We start from the raw sequence: 21303 nt of genomic DNA on the forward strand, positions 1-21303 counted from the left end.
TCAAGATGTCAGGGAATGTAGGGTCCTTTATGGAAAATAAACCAACCACACTACGTAGCTTTCAGGGAAGCCAATAGAGAGAGGGATGCTGGCAGCCTCTAAGTCCCTCCTCCCGAATCACCAGCTATCTGCCCTGCAGCACATTCTTCACTTTGCTGTTCTGGTGCACAAGAATGAACCCAGTTTTAATATCTTACAACAGTAGGCAAGTTAAGTTGGACCTTATTAGATCTTCTACACCCTAGAGAAGGGGGACTGATAAAATTGCATATTATGCAATCTAAATAAAGGTAATAATTTTTGTTAAGTTGAAACTTACCATTGGGAAAGGAAATAAAAATGAAGAAAGCAAAGCAAGCTATCACAGAAAGTATTTCACTGCCATTGACAGTTGAGCTTAAGGCTATGCATGCTTTCACTAGTTTGGTATGTTCTGAAGAAGGAAGAAGTTTACAAATTTGTTCTGCTCACAGTGTGACCCACTGCAGGATGCTCCACCCTGCCTTGCAGCAATGCAGAGCAGCCTTGCCAAGCCTGATGCTCAGATTCCCTCACTAGGTCCTCTAGGATTGAGAGTACAACACAGCTACCCCATTTCCTCTGTAGGCTGTCAGTACCATGATAAAGTGTTTTGGAGCTTTATTTCTTCTTTTCTCCCTTTTCCCCTGGATTCTGAATTACTTCTTGTTCTTTCTTGGAGGATATATAAATCCAGTCTTAATGGTTTATTCCTCAAGCACAAGGGACTACCAGATAAAATAACACAAACTAAGGAACATAGGCCAAGTATCTGTCCCAATACTCAAAGTGAGTCTCACCATAGACTGCTAAGGGACTCAGACTTGGCCCTATTTCTGCAGATATGGAAAACATTAGTGAAGCTTTAGAACATGCCTGGGGCTCTGTCCTAACCTCTGCTGAGCAGCTATAGGAAAAATGTAGGAAACATAAATTTCTCCTCTGCTTGTGAGCCAGGGCAGGAGACTTGTCCAATGAACCATCTGTGACAGAATATTTTAAAGGCGCTGCACAGTTTTCAAGCTATCACGAGTGCAGCCCCCAGCAGCAAGTAGGGAAAGGTGGGCTCCTTGTGGAGGAGCACAGCACATCCCATAAGGATTTGTTGCTAAGACAGTCTTGGTGGAAGTTGACGATATCACTGAGACACAGGAAACATTAAGCTGTGCTCTTGTTCAGTTCTGCTGTACAAGCTAAGTAGTTGAGCTTGTACTTCATAATTAACAGAGGTGGTTTATTCTCTCATTATCATCACAGAAGCTTAATCAAGAGAAAGGTCATAAAGAAAGTCCAAACTTCTGCACATTGTAAAAGTCTGGCTTGGGTATTCTGCTACATACTAGGAGTAGAGTTTATTTTCTCCATAACCTGAGTAGAAATGGACTGTTCAAAGGAGACAGTCTAATGAACTTCATTTGTGCTTTGCCTTCTCTCACAAAAACTGGGAACACATGTCAAATCAAGAAGCACACAAGAGTGTCCAGGATCATGATTTGCATTTTTCTGTAAAAATAGAACAGATGGAAAGCCAAATAACCACATCTACTTTTTTTTGCCTGATTTTCTATCATGGATGTGTAAGTGGTTGAACATTAGATTCCTTCTGTTGTTTGCTAGTTGAAGTTTAAGGAGTTTGATGTGATATTATTCTCATAGAATTATGTATGAGGCTGAAAACCCAGCTAAGCCATGGGAAGAAGAAACATTGCAGAGATTGTGCATGTAACTGTAGTAACTGCAAGAGTTAAAAGAGGATGAGAATTACAATGGTGTAATGCAATTTTGCTATGGGAGGGAGGTTAAAATCTCTCCATATGGTTTGGTCTTATTTTAGAGAGTGATGCATATAGACATTGTAATATCATACCCAAGTGATAAGAGTGATTTCTGCATAACAATATGTCACGTCCTTCTATCCCAGGCTGTTCTGTATTCTGACCATTCTGTCGTGACCTTTCTGGTGGTGAAAGCAAGCAGCTCCCTGATAGCACATGTGAAGGGTTTAGCTGTGTTTGGTGTTCAGTATAAAGATCCAGGCGTGTTGTTTTGCCATGGCAAATTTAGAGTGAAGGAATGGATTAGTCATGGCAAAAATGCTAAGTATAGATGAAACTCAACAAAAGCAACGGGCTTGTTTTCCAACGGCTCTGTGAGGCTCATGTCATTCTGTTTCTCACAGAGGGTTTTGCTGATGATTAGTTTTCTGTGGGGGGTTTTGCTTTCAAACACGAGGGTAGGTAAGAGTTTGATGGATGAGGCAATGCTGGATCTGAAGATGAGCAAAGACCACCATAAGATTAGTGACTTTCTGTAAAGATAAAAGAAATTTATTATTCACATCCATGGTGTCTCAAAATTCTATTCAGGGACCAGAACGTTTTATGATGGATATGGCAAAGACCCTCAAAAATTTAGAAATGAGGTTTAAGGTGAGCAAGAGCACATGGCTTTAGGCAAATAGTAACAGGAGTGTGAAAAAGCAGTATCATGGACCCTGTTCCTCACAACGATTTCCAGAGACAAGCAGTCAACTCTTCAAAAATACTGCATGGCACACAAAAGGAAAATGTGTGAAAAGTAAAAAAATGTGAATGCTTCTAGTTCAAAGCAATAATTAGTCCGAAATAACTCCAGGTATATGCGGACCACAGTTAGGGATTTACAGCGTGGTACCTATACCTGCCATGGCCCAAGACCTGAGCAACCACAATTACCTTCAGCTGATATGAGTGAGGAGCTCTTTTCAAATTGTTGGGTAAAGGTCAAGACTCTCCAAGGCAAGCAAATTCACTGGAATCAGTGAAACCATCAAATTTAGAACTAAGGGCAAGGCTCCCATTTTCCTGTTATGAAGTTTGCTCTCTATTTGGGAACTCCATGCACAAAAAAAAAAAAAAAACACACACACACAAAAAAACCCTTAATGAAAATCATGGAGTTACACTTTAATTTTGCTTTGGGAAATTAAAGCAATATGCTAAATACTTGTGAAATTTCTATGCTCAACACTTTTACTTGTCTTCTTTTTGCTTTGGATGTTTTTCTAAAGAGATTTCTGATTTTTAGGTTGAGATTTTAAACACAGAGAAGTGTGGAAATTCTTAAGTTGTTGTTACCAAGCAACTGAAATTACATACACCAATTAAAGATTGTAACACCCACAAAGAGTAATACCAATTCTTATGTGAGAACTCTCCATCCTGGCCAATAAGAATATTTTTTTGAGTTTTTGTATGTTTATTTGAATAGGAAAAAAATGCAAATAATGATACTTTCCCAAACCAAAATTCTTTCCATTAAATAACTGTTAACTTTTTATTGTAGAATTTTTTACTTTGCTTGCTACATCATGGTTCATTTTGGACTTTGCAAATAATAGTAATTTTCCCCCTAAACTTGAAATTTAAACATAAAAAAATATTTCATCTTGAATATTAAACAATAAGATTCTAAACAATTTAGATTCTAATTACCTGTGGTTTAGTTCTGCATGCCTTATTGAAGAACTTGTGTAACACTGAAACTTTGGAAACTTTGTCTCCTCCTTAGAACAAACTCATATATAAGAACTAACAGTGGGCTGATTAATTTGTTTTATAGAGGTTGTCATCAGTTTATCATCCTGCACATAGAAGTGGTAGAAAGCTATGATTAAAAAAAAATTACTCTTATCTCAAAAAGTTTTTTGACAAAGAAACAAGAATAGGACTTGTCTTACTAAATCAGCCTCTGAAAGAGCATGTCCTTCTCCACTGACCAGAAAAGGATCTAGCTGACAGGCTGGGACCAGTAACCTAATTTTTACCAATTAAATTTAGGTGAGATTAATTCTTTTTTATAAGAAAGACGCTCTACTTATTTTTCTGCCATTAAAAGCCAGATCTGCTTGAAAGTGACCTCTGGAGCTGGCCTCTCCTTGCAGCTCCAGGAGAGCTGATGGGCTTTAAAGAAAGATGAAGCCACACAGACATGATGAGAACCCAGAAAAAATGGGCATTCGAAGTTCCCAATACTTGTTCTATAAAATGAGAAGGGGAAAAATGTTTAATTTTCAGGGCATTTAAGCTGATAATATGGTCACAAGAGACATCACAGAAGGCATGAGGCGAGTAGGTGACATACCAAGGATCACCTAGTTCACTTCAAGGGGTGTGACATCCCCACACAGGGCCTGGCAGGTGCATCAGCAGCTGGTACTGCTTCATTTTGTCTGCATAGAGACACTGCATTGCAAGGGGGTTACGGGCCACAACCAAGAAATTAGAGCTTCTGAGGACTACAGGCTTCACCATAATAGATTTGAGCTTTACACTGTCATAACTGATGGAGAAAAATGGGCTTTTAAATAGGGATCAGTGATAAATAATAAATGTTAACATTTCAAAGAAAATTATTAATCAGTCAGAGGAAGCAATGTCTCTTGGTTTCAGGTACAAAATATTAATAAATTTAAAAGCCAGGAATGTACTTCTGAAAATGATGGGGTTTGGCATCCACCAGAATTTCATTCAATTTGTCCTTTCAAAGTGTTGTGTTTTTCTCTAACATGAATCGATACAGGAAATCAAAACCTTATAAAATAACTGGAGTTATGTAAAGTTTGCTAACATTCAGCCACTGCTTCCCAGATTTATGGTTCATCACATCTACTCAGTTTCTAGTAACATGTTTATTTGTACTCCTTGGGGAAACACTTGTGTTTCATGATCAAATAAATCAAATAAAATCAATTTCACATGCAAATCACAGAAACCATGGAAGTGATTTCACTTCCAAACCATTTGAACCCTTAAGGCACCATGTAACATGATGCCAGCCTGTGCTTTGAAGTATTGCTCCTGAGATTTCCAAGATGTTGGTGATCCTCTGGGTGGATATTCAGCAGTATCCAATGGCTGCCAGTGTTACCTGTTGCTGATCAGAAACATCATTTGCTCTGCACAAATTTTTGTGGTTATCCTGGAGCAAAAGAAAATCACACTAACAAAACCACACATGCAGAGTAGATAAGCAAACATATACAGACAGACTGTAAGATAACCCTCACACTGTGTTTAATGGTGCCCATCTTTTATCTCTCCCACCACCTATGCTTTTTCTGTCACACAGATGCACACCTGAGGATAGGAGTCATCACACTTATCTTCATTCATCTAAAAATTTTCTAGTCTAAACTGATTATCTAGGTTCCCTCTAGAGCTTGGGCAGGGAGAAAAAGCAAGTGGCAAGCACATCCAGATGGCAATTTACTCACCTGCATTAAACAGTCAGGATGAATGGGATGAATCAGCTTTTAGAAATGCTCTCCTCTCTCCTTTGCCTGCAGATGGAACATAGACAACCTGGAGAGATAACTGATAAAGTTAGGTAAGGTGATTCCCACTCCACAGGTAGGTACACTCTGCTTTTGGAGATTGTGTTTTCCTTTGTCGGGACTTATCACGCAAGAAGGAGAGACAAATCTTTCACTAAGACAAATAAACAAAGCAGTTGAATCTAATCTGAGCTCAGACTGCACCTCTTTGCTAGTGAAAAAGTGTTTGGAAATCATCTTCAAATTTTCATGCACCAACATGTTTTCCACTTCAGGTTAGAACTGGTAGTGGTGAAATAACACAAGAAAATCAACCTTGACTCTGGCACAAAGCAGCTCCTATGGGATTTTTTTCCCAGGCTGAAAAAGTAAAGGATGTTGAATAGTTCAGTCAGATTTTGGGAAATAGTCCACACTTTGGGGTTCAGCAAAAAGAGCAGAGCACTTATGAGATTGTTCATGGTCAAAGATTGCCTAAACATTGTTTGAAACTGCAGAGTATACAGTAAATAGTAGACCAGCTACAATGCAAGACAAGGCATACAGAGAACACAAGGCTCAGTGCATTAACTCTGTGTAATTCATGGACTTAGTCATTATTTACTACAGCTCTGAAGAGCCTACCAACAGCCCCCTCAGGAATTAGCGCTCGCTTTGCACTCGTAGCAGAAACATCCATCCAGTTAAAGCCCAATATACCTCTCAGAGAAGATGAAGCAGAGTGTTATGGAGAGTTCTTTAATATGTGGCCCCACACTCCACACTATTCAAACACTTTCTGGAGAGAGGACTGCTCCCTTCTGCCTGCAGTTCCAGCCAGCGCTCAGTACTGGGGAGCTGAACACACTGCAGCAGCAGCACAGAGGTATAAAGGTCAAAATCTCCACCAGCCTTTTGTGCCTGTTCTAAGATAGCTATCACCTGATATTTTCAGAAGACAGAGCACCATGTAGAATTTGCCATGTAAAAGAAACAAATTTTGTTAATTTAACTCACGACAGTGAATCCACTAAACTTTCAAAAAGCAGACCTCAAATGTTTTATGCTAGCTGAATGTTTCAAAAATGGGATTTTTAAAAAAAGAAATCATGACCTGCTGTAAAAGGTTTGGTTTTAATGTCTTGCTTAGAGACAGAGATAAAAGAGAATATAATGGAAGAGAAGAGACAGAGATTTCTTTGTATCATTAGATAAAGGACTTAATTGCAAATCTGACCTCTTACTGTAGTTAATGCTTTGTTTCCTCCCATTTCTGCAAAGGTCCTATGGAAAACATTTCATTAAACAAACCTTTTAGATTTCAGTCCTTAGACTTTTCACTACATTTTAAATGTGTAGCTGAAGAAGGGTTTGAGACCTTACCTATAATACTTTCAAATTCTGCTCCACAAAACTTCATGAAAATAGTCCTGCAGTTGTTTGGGGTTTTTTCCTTCTTATATGTCTACATTACTAGACAGAGAATACACTCTCAATGTGACTATCTAGCTTTTCAAAATTTTTCATTGTTCCTTTCTTCTTTCACTCTTCAAAATCATTCAATAATTCCTGTTGTCTTTCTCCTTGATTCAATACCATCTAGACCCTGCCCCATTAGGTTAGGAACAATCCCAAAAGTAAAAGTTTCTCAAGACAATTGATTAGGGAGTCACAGCAATCAGTGCTGCAATTTAATATCAGATCTCCTTCTAAATAAATTGTCATTACAGCTTTTGGGTTTAGAGGCTGAGCCATACAGTTCACATTGTCAAATTACCATAACTTGGTATTAAATAAAATCCCCACATTTTATAAAGCTGAGCAAATTTTCAAGGTTCAACTTAGAGGTGCAAAGCCTGCCTTGTCCCAGTCTGATGGGAAATATCTTGAACTGATGGTCAGCTGTATTTGGTAGGAGAAGAGGACTACAGGCTGCCTGATGAGAAGCAAGGTATCCATGGCATACTCTGGTCACCCTGCCATTAGCAAATTTGGCCCCTGCCCCTAGTGGGCATCACCACTACCAGTGACCCAAGTCAGAAGAAAAGGTGGAAATTGATTTCTAGCTTCAGTTCTGTTTTCTGAAGAAGGGATATTTCTAGCCTCTTTCTTTGTGATTAAGCCTTCGACGTGCAAGCTGCTGGAAAAACTGATATAACCAGATTGTCAGGGTGGAAAGAAACAAGCAGCTGGGATCCCCATCTGCTGCAATAAGAAGCTAAACTAAAAATTCTTGCAATATACTCATCTGAGGTAAAATGAGTCAATAAAAATGTATTTTTATCCACAGAAGAACTCCAAAAAATCTCTACTTTTCCTCTGCTTCCCTTTTCCCTACCTCTTTACAACACACTCAGAGTACTCTCATCCAATATGGACAATGTTTTTAGACAAATCCATATGAAAAAAATCCAGAGCACATAATATCAAAGGCATAATTTCCCTCATTGTCTTCAATGATACTGAAGAAATGTGTCAGTTGTGGTGTTTCCTCTGGTCTGTCAATAGTTCCCTCAATTGCCACTTCAGGATGACGGAGTTCTTGGTGTCACTGAAGCAGTGTTAGGGCATTCAGTGCAGCCTCTTTCTCTCAAATGCTAGTCAGGAGAACAAATAAATGGCAACACACAATTCCAGTGACTGTGACTGAACAAACTGAAAAATAGGGAATATTATTTTAAAACTTAGTTTGAAATATAATAAAAAAATATTGACTGGGGAGATGTAATTTCCTTCTAGGATGGAAAAAACCAAAGAAAGCCAGGAAGAAATTGAGAGTTTGAAATATGTATAATTAAAAAAAACTTCTTGACATGTAATATCAATAAATTTAAAACTAAAGTCATGTGACCTCCCTGGCTTTCTTATTTTACTTTCCTTTTTAACATAAATAATACATTTAGCTTATATTCCTCTTAATGTATTTTTTTTTCTATTCCTTCTATGTTAGTTTTTATCTTATTCTTACTAATTAAAATTCTTTTCTGTAAGTATAAACTACTTCTGATTTTTCTGCTTCTTGGTCATGTTTTAGGGCTTTTTCTCTCTTCTTAATTCAGTGCATTTTTGATATTTGAAGTTTCAGCAAAAATAAGGGAGTAATGCCTGAGATATACTTTTTTCTAATGCAAGCTTAGAATGGAAGATATTTCATTTAAAATTAATTAAGAATTTTAGGATATTAACCATAGTGATAATTTTGCTATGTCATATGCTTATATAAGCTTACATCAAAATGCAGAGAAAAAATACCAACTTTTCTCCAGGTAAGACCCTTTCTAATGAAAAGCAGTATTATTTTAACACAGAAAGCAATTTAATTGAAGTAATTGTAATCTACAAAGACCTTCACCCCGCTTCTTAGATTTCAAAACAGATTTTCTATTTGCTTTGTAAATGGAGAAAAGCTGAGAAAGAATACAAGACAGGATCCAGTGAGAGAAGGAGAGATTTCATCTTCAGGATACATATAGCTTTATAAAACAAACAAAAGAAAACCAAGATGCCTGAGCCACCTGGGTTTGAGAAGCCTTGGATTCAAACACATCCAACTTTGTTTGGGAAAAAAAAACAAAAAAAAAAAAAAAAAAAAAAACCAACCAAACAGAAAAAAGAAAAAAGTAAAAAAGTTGTTATTGGCATGTATTACCCCATCAGTGTACTAGATGTTATCAATACCTCACATCAGACACAGATGATGTCTGTTAGATTATGACATTATTTTTAACTTCAGAAACATCAGACTAACATGGTTCCATGGAGGATGCATAGCTATTGATATAAAGATTTCAGAATAGTTCAAAGTACAGATATCTTTCTGCTCTTTCCACAAGACTGCTTCCCATGGTGGTGTCATTTCCCCTGTTTTATTCCCATATCCAACAGCTACAGCTAAACACCTTGCTCAAGTGCTTTATCATTGAAGGAGGGTTTAAGGGTCAGCACTTGGTGTGTATTCATCAGTCCTGAGCCCAAGCACCAGGAGGCATCCCCTGTGTATGGCTTTGGTAGGCCACAGCTGGTATTTGGCCAGGCACCAGCAGCATGGAGCTCTGCCCTGGGGGGTGTGGGAGCCATCAGCAGCCAGCCTGGGTCTCCAGTGCAGCAACATTTGTGGTGTCACACAGCCCACCAGCAGCCAGCCCCTTGACAAAACCACAGCCAATGAGCACAGCTTGAAGGATAAAATGACCAAAAAACCATGGCTTATTTGCTATGGCAAAAGCAACTTTAAGGGGTATAAATAGCACGCAGAACTCTTCTCTTTAGCATTGAAGGCGTACTGAGGAGTTTGGTTTTTTTTTAAAGCTCCCTTCAGATTTGGTGCATGAATTATCACCTCTAATAGCTGATAATTAAACCACTTCAGCAAAGCTGTGAAATAGAGAGTACCAGCAATAAAATCTCAATCTCACCTGGCAATTATTTTGAAACTATGCTCCAAATAACAGGATAAATAAATCTGTGTACGTCACAGGCAATTCTCTGCAGGCTGACAATTCCATAAATACTCACACAGATGCACATATCCATATCCACATCTATGTGTATAACCTTCAGTAAAATATGGAATAGGTCTTTAAATGAATTGCACACCCAAGGAGAATATGATAAAACTAAAGGTTAACTAAATAACCTCCCTTGAACACTCTGTAACTGGCTCAAGAACAAGATTCAAAAATCTAGATGAAAATAGAGCTAATAAGCAGATTTTTTTATTTATGGTATCTGAAAAGCTATCTGATGATCCTGCTTATTGTTCTGTTTTAGAAGCAAAACAAACTGTTCTAGGGACAAGTATCGATTTCACCATTAAAAGAAAACTATCCATTCATAAATATTAAGTGATGATATTATCTCTTTCCATGACTGCCTTTTTATAGGCAAGAAAATATAATCCACATTCAGCTAAACAATAAATAGCTTTAGCAGCTACAAAATCTACTCATCCCACGCATCTCTTAAATGGAAAACTGGAAGGACATTTTGGGAAGCTATCCCACTACAGAATAAAGTAAAAGCACCCTATAATATACTCTGAAGTGCCACAGACAAACTTCAACAGACAGCGGAGTGACAGTATAAAGTATTTCAACCCTTTTGATCTGATGAAAAATGCCCTCTGTGTTTCTTATCTTCTAAAAAAGAAGTTTTTGTGCTCTAGAGTGGAAGGATAAATTTTTAAAAAAGTACCTCATATGATAGTGTGAGAATTCCATTAGGAAGCTTAACATTTAGAATCTTGTAATAAAATTATGGATTAATAGAATCCATACAGAATTCTCCTGTACTCATCCTTGCTTAGAAACCAGTAGGTTTGGCATTAGAGTATCTTTAGGGAAGGAAGTAAAACACTGGAATATTCTTGATGGTCGACAGTGCAGTTGTAAGTTTGTAATCAGGTCCAAGAACCTCTTCTAGTATCTTCACCCTCCTCTTGAAATTATGAAATTTGCTTTATAATAATGTTTCCAAAACATGCTGACTTTCAAAATCAGTAGTGAGTTTTAATATTTTAAGATGCACCTGAATTATGTTTCCATCCCTTCTTTGTAGGTATGACAGATAAAAAATTTGTTCATTTTTAATTTACACCCAGATGATCTCTTCCTATAGCCACGCAACACAGGAACTGGAGATGCAAGAAAAGCACCAAGTGTGGAAAAATGCAAAAAGAGACGGTGAAAAGGAGCACATTAGGGTCATGTGCAGTAGCAAATTAAGAGGGGAGAGAAAGTTCTCTATTTTTAAAACCACAATATTTCCAGTGCAGAAACATTTGAAAAGATTCTCAGAAAACTTTATCATCAATGTTGAAAAAAATAGTCACTACAGAACACAGAAGATGAGATAGAATCTATCCTGTGTAAAAGCTCAGTCCCAACTGGATGATGCCATTTGTAGAGGAAAGCCATTTGGAGCAGAATGAAACATAAATCTGTTTTACTCCCATATAAGACTGCTCTTTCTTCTTGATGTAGTGTTACATATTTTTTCCCTTGAAATATATGAGATAATTTTGTTTTGTTACTTATGGGTGTCCAAAATTGCCACAACTCACACTGTAGTGAGGAGTAAAATTGAGGAAGGAAGTAAAAAAAAAAAAAAAAAAAGGGAGGGGGAATATGCATGAACAGACATTGAAATAAATTAGGATTATGTTGATTTCATAGATTTCTCTGGAGTTATTATCAATTTGCCCAGCCAGAAGAACAGCAGGCCAAATATTTCATAGCTACTATTTGATTCAGAAATGTCAGTGCAGAAGGGAATAGTGGCAGTGAATGAAGTTTTTTTCCCCAGTGAATGCATACATATCATTAGAATTGAACTCTTTATTTTATAATCAGCACAGTCACTTAAATCAAATATAAACCCAAATGCTTTAGATACTGCCATCATCACTTATGACAGTCATGTTTCATGCAATAGTTTTCATTAGAGTGTAGGCAAGCAATTACTTTGTTTTTCTAGTACCAACACCTCCCACTCTATAATCTACATCAGAATCAAGGAGATAGAAGTTTTCAAAATTTCCCTAGAGCTGACAGGGAGAGAACAGCAGCAAGAACAGCAAACAAAGAACATTTCAGTTTTGAATAGCTCCTGCAAATTTTGATTTGTTATGAAAGGCAGATTTCAGATAAGTCCTAGTGCATCAGGAAGGTTTTTGACTTGAAATATCATATTGCTAGAGAATTTAGATATATTTCCTATTTTAAATCCAAAGTCATAATTCAAGCAGCCGCTTGTTCTTGTGAAGAATGAAGGAAATGCAATCTTTACAGTTGCACAACTTCTGAGGAGTTTTTTTGTCTGTGAGTGGAGATTGTGCCTAAGAGGTAGGCTGCAGCCTATTTTCATGTCTACAGCTTTGGTACAAGAAGTAGTATATGGAACACATGCTGGTGTCACCTTTCAATTCCTTTCTGACAGGGAGTCTATCATTATTTGATTCACTGTTCTCTTTATTAAATGCTGAATCCATCTCCCAAATTAATGGATTTTAGGCCCATATTATTATTTTATATTTCATGGTACTATCTCATAAAATAGAAGCTCAAGATTGAAAATAAAAGAGGGGGAAGCTAAAAAAATAAATGGAAAGAAAAAGTACAGAACAAAAAAATGTTCAAACACGCCTTCTCGTCTCAGAAGGCTAGGCATACACAATGATGAGAAAGTTACAATATAAAACAAGATACATTAAAGGAATCCCTGAAGCAATTTATGCCAAGACTTCAGATAAGCCGTGCTAATAAAAAAAATTAACTGCACTGGTAAATTAGACAGAGATTGATAGGTTTTACAGATGGAGCAGTAAAAAGTGAGGTGGATAGTGAGATGGCAAAGTTAGTCCTAAGTGGATTGTGAGAAGTTACAGCTACATCTCACAATATCAACCATCCAAGTGGTTAAACATTAGATTAGATTCAGTGCTGCTAAGTTCAGTGCATGTGAGAAAAACAATTTTAACTGGATGTATACTTCAAGAGCTTCTAAATTACCTAATAAGCCTCAGGAAAGAGATTTTAGACTCATTGTGAATGCCTTCGGAAAATGTCAGCTCAGTGCCTACTGATAGTTACAAGAGCAAAAAGCGTCATCTGAATTGTCAGAAAAAGAATAAAGAGCAAAGCAGAACAGAAATTACTATGTCACTGTAGAAATCAATGGCACACTCATTTCTTGGATTCTATGTGCGTTTTTGGTCCCACTATTACAAAAATTATAGAGTAGAGATGGAAAAGTACAGAAAAGAGCAATAAAAATCAGATTATTGAATAGCTTTTTTGGGGAAGAGAGACTAAATAAAGTATAACTCTTCAAGCAATGAGTAAGGGAAAATATAATAGAGATCTATAAAATCAGGTTTTGCCAGGCAGAAGTTGCAAAGGCACCACATTGACAACGGGTCATACAAAATGTTACTAGACAGTAGACTTAAACCTAACAAAAGGAAGTACTTTCCAAACAACACGTAAATTGTTAAACTCATGGCCACAGGCAGTTCTCAAAGCTGAAAATATAAATTGGTGAGGGATTAGACTGGCTGTTAAATGTAGCAGTGTGAGTGTGAGCTCCAAGGCCTCAGCTGACTGCTGGGAAGCAGGAAGGCAAGGCTGGAGAGCACCATTTCTAGTATGCCTTTTAAGACTGGAATATTCAGAGGGTGATATTTTCTTTTTGGGCATGTGCACAATAAAAAAGCATTATTATGCATTTTCTTTCTCTTACTGAGAAGAATGCATTTTAAAATATTCTTGTTCCCTCTAAGTCAGAAAAACTAAATATCTGGTTCTTTAGTACTGTTTCAGGCTGAAACTATCTAACATTACTGCCTCTTGCAGAGCAGGGATAGAGCAGTGGAAGATCCTTTAGATTCTTAAGTTACTGGAAAATATCTAGTGAAACAAGGCCCAAAGAATCAGAGATTCCTTATGTTTTTTTAAACAAACACTGAAGGGAAAGTAACAATCACAAAACAAGTGTATTGAAGCACTTTCTGAAAGTACTGTGTAAGAGTTTTGTTTCTTGTCATGTTGGCTTCACAGTTTCTTACGACTCACGGAAGGTTTGCATCATTCACAGAAAATGCATATGAATTGTATAACTCAAAATGTTCTGATATTATACAGCAGCTACATCTAAACTCAAGCGCTACAGAAGAGGTCAGCAAAGAAGTGTAGTATCTTCCTTAATAGTATCATCAGGTAGTTTTACTTCAAGGACCTCGTAATGTTTTGGGTTCTTTTGACATATAGTTGCATAGCCAGAAATGCCTTCAGAAATAGTGTGAGAAAAACATTTTCTTAGCTTCCTGTTACCAAAAATACAATAACTTTCTTATGATTTATGTTTCTGTTTTTGCAAGTTTATGGTACTGCCTATGCTGTTCGTAACATCAAGTAAGTAACAGTTTCTCTGCCATTTCTTTATTCTTTTCAATATACTGGTCTTAATGGAGACTGTAATGGATCCTAAGAGTACTTGGGCAATAAATATGTCCTGCTAGCTAGCTGATCTACGTTGAGTTTCCCTGCTTTGAGATCTCATTGCACTTTTTCAAGTCCAGCAGCTATAAAGTCTGGTCACCAACCCAGCTGAGTGTGGTGCCTGCAGCAAGTCTGGAGAACTCATTAGGCAAAGCTTGCAGTGAAACCATTGGAACTGAGTGCAAAAGCACTTATTTCTAGGTTGTGGCTTGAATCCAGCCTCTTCTATAACAGCCAAGACTGTTGCACATATGGTCTACACGTAAATAAAAGGCGTTAATTTTGGAAAATATGTATTGATATGCTGTTATACTTAGAAGCTGCCTTTATATATATTTTAAAATTATATAACAATAAAGAAAGAACAGTATGTTTTTCTGTTGTTTTGTTTTCCTCCATATACAGATAGCAGAGGTGGAGGTACTGAGTAAATGATGGGAAAGATGAAAATTAAAGTTTCTGGAAAAATTCTGGGTTAGTTGCAGATTTCTTCCACATCTGCCTATGGAGAGCTGAATAGGGGAGCACCTCCCTTCTGCATGCAGCGCCCTGTCAGTCTCTTGTTCCTGCTGTCCCTCTGAAACCTCATGGAATGATCCATATCTCCATCTGTGGTGTGCACAATCTCATCTGAACAACTGTGTGGTTAAAGCAGAGAAACAGACACTTCTGGGGCACAGTCACAGACATTTTAGTTGTTTACTTGAGCTTAAGATGAATTACACTCTAAAAGTAACTATTTGTTTCTGCTGACTTTAAAGGGAGTCTGGGTGAGTTGCTCTAATACAGCTATCTGTAGTATAGTGCCTACAGTTATGTGAGATGAATCCCCCAAATTTCTCTTGCTTGCTTTCCTGCTAAGCCTATACCCACCAAGTCTTTACTTCAGTTTCTTTTATTCATGTGATCTTCCCTCAGTGAAAATTAAGTATATGAACAGTTTTTTTTACTGTGGGTCTTGCTCTGAGACACAAATCCTCAGTAGACATGTCCCTGCTTTCACTCTCAGCTCTGCAAACAATAGCTCATAATCTTCAACTGCTAGTCTAGACTCAGTTACATTAGATTTGATGCCAGTTGCATTGGTTTCCTCACATGTTTTCCAGTTGGCTGCCTATGCCCATAAAATAAGAGAAAACAGCATGCCCTGTAATCACTCCCATTCCCCCTAGGGGACTGGTTAGACAGGGTCTGCTTTTTGCTTTCCTTAGAGCATAATTCTATCCTCAGTCATGGACACAGTCCCAGTAGTGTCCAGGAGAATTACTCTCTTGAGTTAATACTGCTGAACCCCTGTTTCACTTCTCTTTAATCATGTTAATCTTCATCTTTTATTCACTAACCAATAACAATAGAACTGTAAGCTCTGCCTTACAGTTCTGTCTAAATGTAAAGAAAAAACAGAGAGGCAAAGCAATTTCTTTCCAGCCCCCTCCCACCCCCCGTTAGCATATTATTTTTCTGTCTTGGAAGTAACTTCTTGTCCTGATTTGTGCAGTTGCAAGTAAAACTGATCTCCAAACATCACAGTGTTTCACTGGGTGGCAGAAACAAAAAGGCTGATTTTTAAACTGCTTGTATGGCCATTCTGATAGTCTGTCAGGAAGCCAATACTATTCAACACCTATATGACTGATTATACCTCAATCCCTCACCAGACAACCAAACAGATGTCACCACCACGGATGCCCAGTGGCTGCTGAATAATACTTCTGCTGCAGTGACATGGCCTCAATCAGGACGAAAGGGGATTTTCTCAGGGAGGTAATTATTTCTTACTGATATGAAATCTGAATGTTGAAAACAGTAAGACTCCTGAACAGTGTCTTAGATGGAACAAATTTAAAAATAATAGAGGCATCCAATCTTACCCACAAATAGTGAATATGAGCCTAGCAACAAATATTTTGCAGAACTAGGCTGAACGCTTTTTGAGCAAATATCTTCTCAGAGTGTCAGGGATGACAAATACTGTATTCTTGACTGCACTAACACATTATTCAGTCAACATAACACATTTGAGTGAAGAAATACTCTTTGCTTTGAACTGATCTGTAGAAATGCTACCCAGACTCAGGCATGGCATTCCAATATATTTCTGTTATGTTTTGCATAAGCCATTTCTAAGGAGAAAAAACCTTGTGAAATACAAAATTTACACTAAAAACAATGAGCAAGTTGATGGTTCCATGACTTATTGCAGTATTAGAACAGTAACCTGTGTGTTTTCTTGCCTCCTTGAAATGCACTGTGATAAACATGCTGAGTTATTGTTAATGATAGTGATATGTAGTCTTTTCACACAAGAAGAAATATATTCCAGATACACATCTATCACAGCCTTAGTAAGCTCTGGAAATAAAAAGACATTCTTACCGCTGTGTAGTCAGGTTTCTTCCTAGAGACAAGAGTAGCATTTTAACTATCTTCTGAGTCTCTACTTTATTTCACTCTGTTGCAACTTTGCAACCTCTTTTTCTCTGTCTAGCCTAGCATGGATTTTTTTTTTTTTAGCTGAGGAAGTTTTCCTTTGTTTTCAGCCTCTCAGTAAGCTCAGTATGGTCAACAGTTAAATGTGTAAGGTTTGTTTATTTAGTACTTTGGCTACATCCCAAGTAGCTCTTAAAATGTAAGTTTTACTACTTCATTTATACTCTAAACAACTATTATTATTTACAAGGATTTGGGCTAGAGCTGTTTAATGTGAATGCCTAAAACATCATGCATTAATCCATGCTGAAGCAGAGTATATACAGGCCTGGTTTGCTTTGGCGTTGACTTAAACTGGCTTTGCACCAGGCCCAAACTGTGCAAAGTTTTTTGATGAATCAGATACTTAAACAAAGCCAACTGAGAGGACCTAAAGAGGCTACATGCAGGAGATATCGCCAAATTCTACACATACAGCAATGTGCAAATATAAGAAGCCAAATGTTTCCTCAGAAAAAGAAAAATCTGTAGAAAATATGTAGCTTAAATCTGGCCTGTCTTACATGTTAGGCATGAATATTTTTTTGGACTAGCGCAGAGGAAGCCTACAGCTGGCTAATTGCAGATCTCTGAGCTCATCTGCACTGATGAACGAGACCGAATGAGACAGGTGTTAAGACAGGGGCCAAATAGTGGTCTTTCAGGTGACACATGAGAGATTGTGTGCCTTCCTGTTAGCCTTGCATGACCCCTGATGTTGTGATGGAGAGGAGCAAGGAGCATCTGCCAGCTCAGAGCGCATGTCCAGGCACACGGACAGTATGAGCATTGAACAGTGACTGTGACAACAGGGAGAGCCAAGTACAGTTTTACCCTCCTGCTGTAGGCCCAAAGGAATGTGCCATTACTTTTCCTGTTTTTTTTTCTGAAGTGTTTCTCAACTCCTCCTCAAATCCCTTCGGAGCATGTCCTGCCGCCCTCTTTTGAAGGGCCCACAGAGGGGGTCACACGTCACCCTCGTGCGTGTCATTGTGGGGCTTCACATGCTGAGGTGTTGGGAAAGAAAGGTCTAGGCAGCTTTGTGATCATGGGTGTCCACAGCTTGTTCAGCTTGTAGGTGTGCAGAAGTCACTGTAGGCTTGGACATTTTACCAATGTCATGACACCAGAGTTTATTTTGCTCTAGGTGTGGGTGTACTGTCACATACATACTTCAGTATGTATGTATAAACATCTAGTAAATACATGTTTCCATAAACATCTGCAGCAGATTTCTATAAGGAATGCCATTATGAACTATTGTAATATCACTATTCACATGATGTGAATCAGTGAACCAGAGTTTTTACTGCCTCTGTGACAAACCTGGTAATGAAACAGGCTGTCTTTACAGATACCAGCATAGCATGGGTGTGGAAAATTCACAATGAACTTTATTTGCTAATAAAGAAATTATAACTTGACTGGGAGACTCAGTAACAGCTACTCAAAATTAGAAACTTCATATTCAGAATACCTTTTCACTCTGTGAGCAGAACTATTTTAGGTTTTGTGCAATACTATTTAAGACCTGCTTAAGGAAGATTCTTAGGCCAACACAGCACTTTTCAAAACCTGGATGGATAAAAAAAGTTTCAAGTTGTGAATTTCCCTTGAGGAGACATTGCAGCCTGGGCAAGAATCCCATATAACCTTCAAGATCTGTTGGTAAAGCTCCCTTTGGAGCTTAACCTTAAATCCCTTGTATAAAAAGCCTGAAAAGGACACAACAATTTTCTGACAGTCCTGAGTTCACAGAGACACAGGGCCTCTGCAGCCCAGCTTAGGACCCAAGGAGAATAATTCAGTAAAGAATCTTGCTATGCTGCACTACAACTGCATCTTAATACATCATCTGAAGAAGAAGTAAACTTGTGCTCTTTCAGATGAAGTAATTTTTTTGTTGTAGATTAAGGGAAACAATTATCAGAACTACAGAAAACACACAATCTGTATGAGAGATCATGGCTGTTCTGCAAGGAAGAACTGAAATCTTGAGCAGTATCAGCACTGTTGCCACTGCACGCAGCAATACAATAATGTATATACTGAAAATTGCAGTTGCCCAGCTGACAGAGCTAAACCCTCACATGATGCTATCTGCTTTGACTTAAATGTCAGTTTGGACAGATTCCAGTGAAGAACATAAAATTATGGCTCAATGATTTCTATTCTTTGTTTTCTTCTGTAAAAAACAAAATCTCTCTGGTGTTTTCCAAAAATAAAATCAATTATTCAATGCAGGTATTTCCAGAGAGAGAATAAGGATGCCAACATAAAAGGTGCTGGTTAAGTGTCATCTGACTAAGCATAAGTCTCTGCAAAAAATGTTTATTTGAATTGAAACAAGTCCTGGGAAAGGCATTAGGATGAAGAAAAGGAAAGTTTAAAATTTCCTGATCTTTTTGAAAAGACAAAGATACATAAAAAGATCAAGACATTTAAGGGATTTTAAGGAATTAATATTTTCAGAACAGATCAGGATGACAACATCTGTGAAAACTTTATATTGCTTGAGTTTTAGACCAAGCAGTTAAAATATGAGTTGAACTAAAGAGCCTTTCTGACTGTTATTACTATTTTTTATTATTTGTTCAGTGCTGACAGAGCATTCTTGACTGTGCATGGCACAAAGATCGCCCCTTTCCTACCAAGGAGAGGGGGCTTGTAAAATTTACATCCATAATATGTAATTGATACTCATACACTGTTTTTAACTCAATTATTATAGGCTTTGCATACAATGGCACATTATTAGGAGGGCTTTGAAAGAGAAGTTGTGGGTAATTTGGCAAACTGAATGGGAATTTGGCTCCCTGCATCATGTTTTCCATACATATATTGTCTGTCCGTGTCTAGTCTTCTTTCCCCATTAATCTAATTTCTTTCTGATTGTTCTTTGCTTCAGAGGCTTAAAAGAAAAAAAAAAGGCAAAAAAAGTGCAAAGGGGATATTTAAAATTATTTCCATGTCATCACATGGAAACCAGAGAAATGTTTCATAGGTCCCATAAAAAAAAGCTATATTTTTAAAATGGTAGACTTAAAGAGCTGCTGAAACTTCCTAGCTTAATTTTTTTTTTTCATAGAGCCACTGTTTAATTTACAGTAAGTCAAGAGGCAGGAGGGATGATAGGGTTAAGCTCATGCTGTTGAGAACAATTATCCTGGTACAGAGACATATGTAGCCGCAGAAGGTTGAACAGACCACCATAGCTTAAAGGCACTAAGATAAAAAGGCACGTGCTGCGTGGGCCCAGTGGGAGCAAGGCCACAGCCTGCAAACAGAGCCCACTCAGCTTCATTTGATTTGTGCCTTGCTTGCTCTCCCTCCACTTTTTTTTTTTTTTTTTAAGATTTTGATTTATTTAATAAGACCCTGTATATTCATTGGAAAGAAAAAGAGAATGGTAGCTGGGACAGTATGAAAACATCAGTGTAATGTTTGCTACAGTCAAAAATAGCTGGGCCCAAGACTCATGTCAGCCTCTCTTTCTAAAAGACTGAAGACACCCCAGTAAGATGTACAGTAAAATAGATGAAGTCAGGGGACATTCTGCACCAACTGAATAGCAGCAGAAACTATTCTCTTTCTTTCCCCTGTCCCATTAGTCATGCTGGTTAATTGTTGGGATAATGATTTCACAAGTTCATGTAGTACACAAAAGGATTATCCTTGGATTGTGCAGAGCGCCTGGCATTTACTCCTGCATACACCAGAATCTCTGCATTTAAATGCGAGGATGTTTCTCATTCTACTTTTTCCTATTATCCAATTTTGCTAGAAAATGAATTGCATGTTGTTGTCAAGGATGGATATAAATGAAGAGAGAAAACTTAAGATAGCAAGTAATAAAAGAGATCTCATCTTTTTTCAAAAGGAAAATCTAAAGGACATAAAGATAGAAAAACAGGAAAATATTTTTGTCATATAAGGGCTGTTTTTATACCTTTAAAAAAAAGGATTCAATCTTTTTTTTAGTGTCTAGGTATTTCATCTCTGTTTTAAAAACAATGGAATTTTTGATATTTTTTGTCAGCTGAGTTCAGATTTCTAAAAACAAAAGACTATCAAGACTCCTTTCTGTAATTTCAATCCTCACTGTCTAGAAAATTGTGATACTTATCTGTCACTGGGGCTAAAGGGAAATTGCTTATGGATGTCTGTAAGAAACCTATCTGAATTCTTAAGCATGTCATGCATACTTATAAAAAAAATTGCATTTTTTTTATAAGCTGAGAGATCAATTAAAATCTGTGTTATCCCTCTCGTTTTTTGGATTGATACCAATTTATTACTGTTTTACTCTAGTGCTTTTTCCCATTTGCATATAGAATTTAATTTTTTTTCTGTAATGAACTCTGTCAAACCCATTCTAAATATTGTTGGTTCCCATCTCCAAACAGAAAAGAAGATACATGAGGTTTCCCTGCACTACTGAGATCTTTCAAAACCTTGTAGTTTTCCAGCAAGGTGACTTGTGAGGCTTTATTTTTTTCCAATGTAACCACCCAGAGAAAGACTGAC

The 21303-nt window shown here is 37.5% G+C and overlaps 1 long non-coding RNA gene across 1 annotated transcript; it reads right to left on the reverse strand.

The window, feature by feature from the left end:
* Positions 1-4672: 4672 nt before the first annotated feature.
* Positions 4673-17660, reverse strand: LOC137473457 (uncharacterized). The gene is made up of 3 exons (XR_010998814.1): positions 17611-17660; positions 5273-5360; positions 4673-4977 (listed from the first exon to the last, which is right to left on the reverse strand). It is a non-coding gene; the product is annotated as an uncharacterized lncRNA (long non-coding RNA).
* Between the last annotated feature and the right edge of the window lie 3643 nt (positions 17661-21303).

This window comes from Anomalospiza imberbis, chromosome 4 (genome assembly GCF_031753505.1).
Source record: "Anomalospiza imberbis isolate Cuckoo-Finch-1a 21T00152 chromosome 4, ASM3175350v1, whole genome shotgun sequence".
Lineage (NCBI taxonomy): Eukaryota > Metazoa > Chordata > Aves > Passeriformes > Viduidae > Anomalospiza > Anomalospiza imberbis.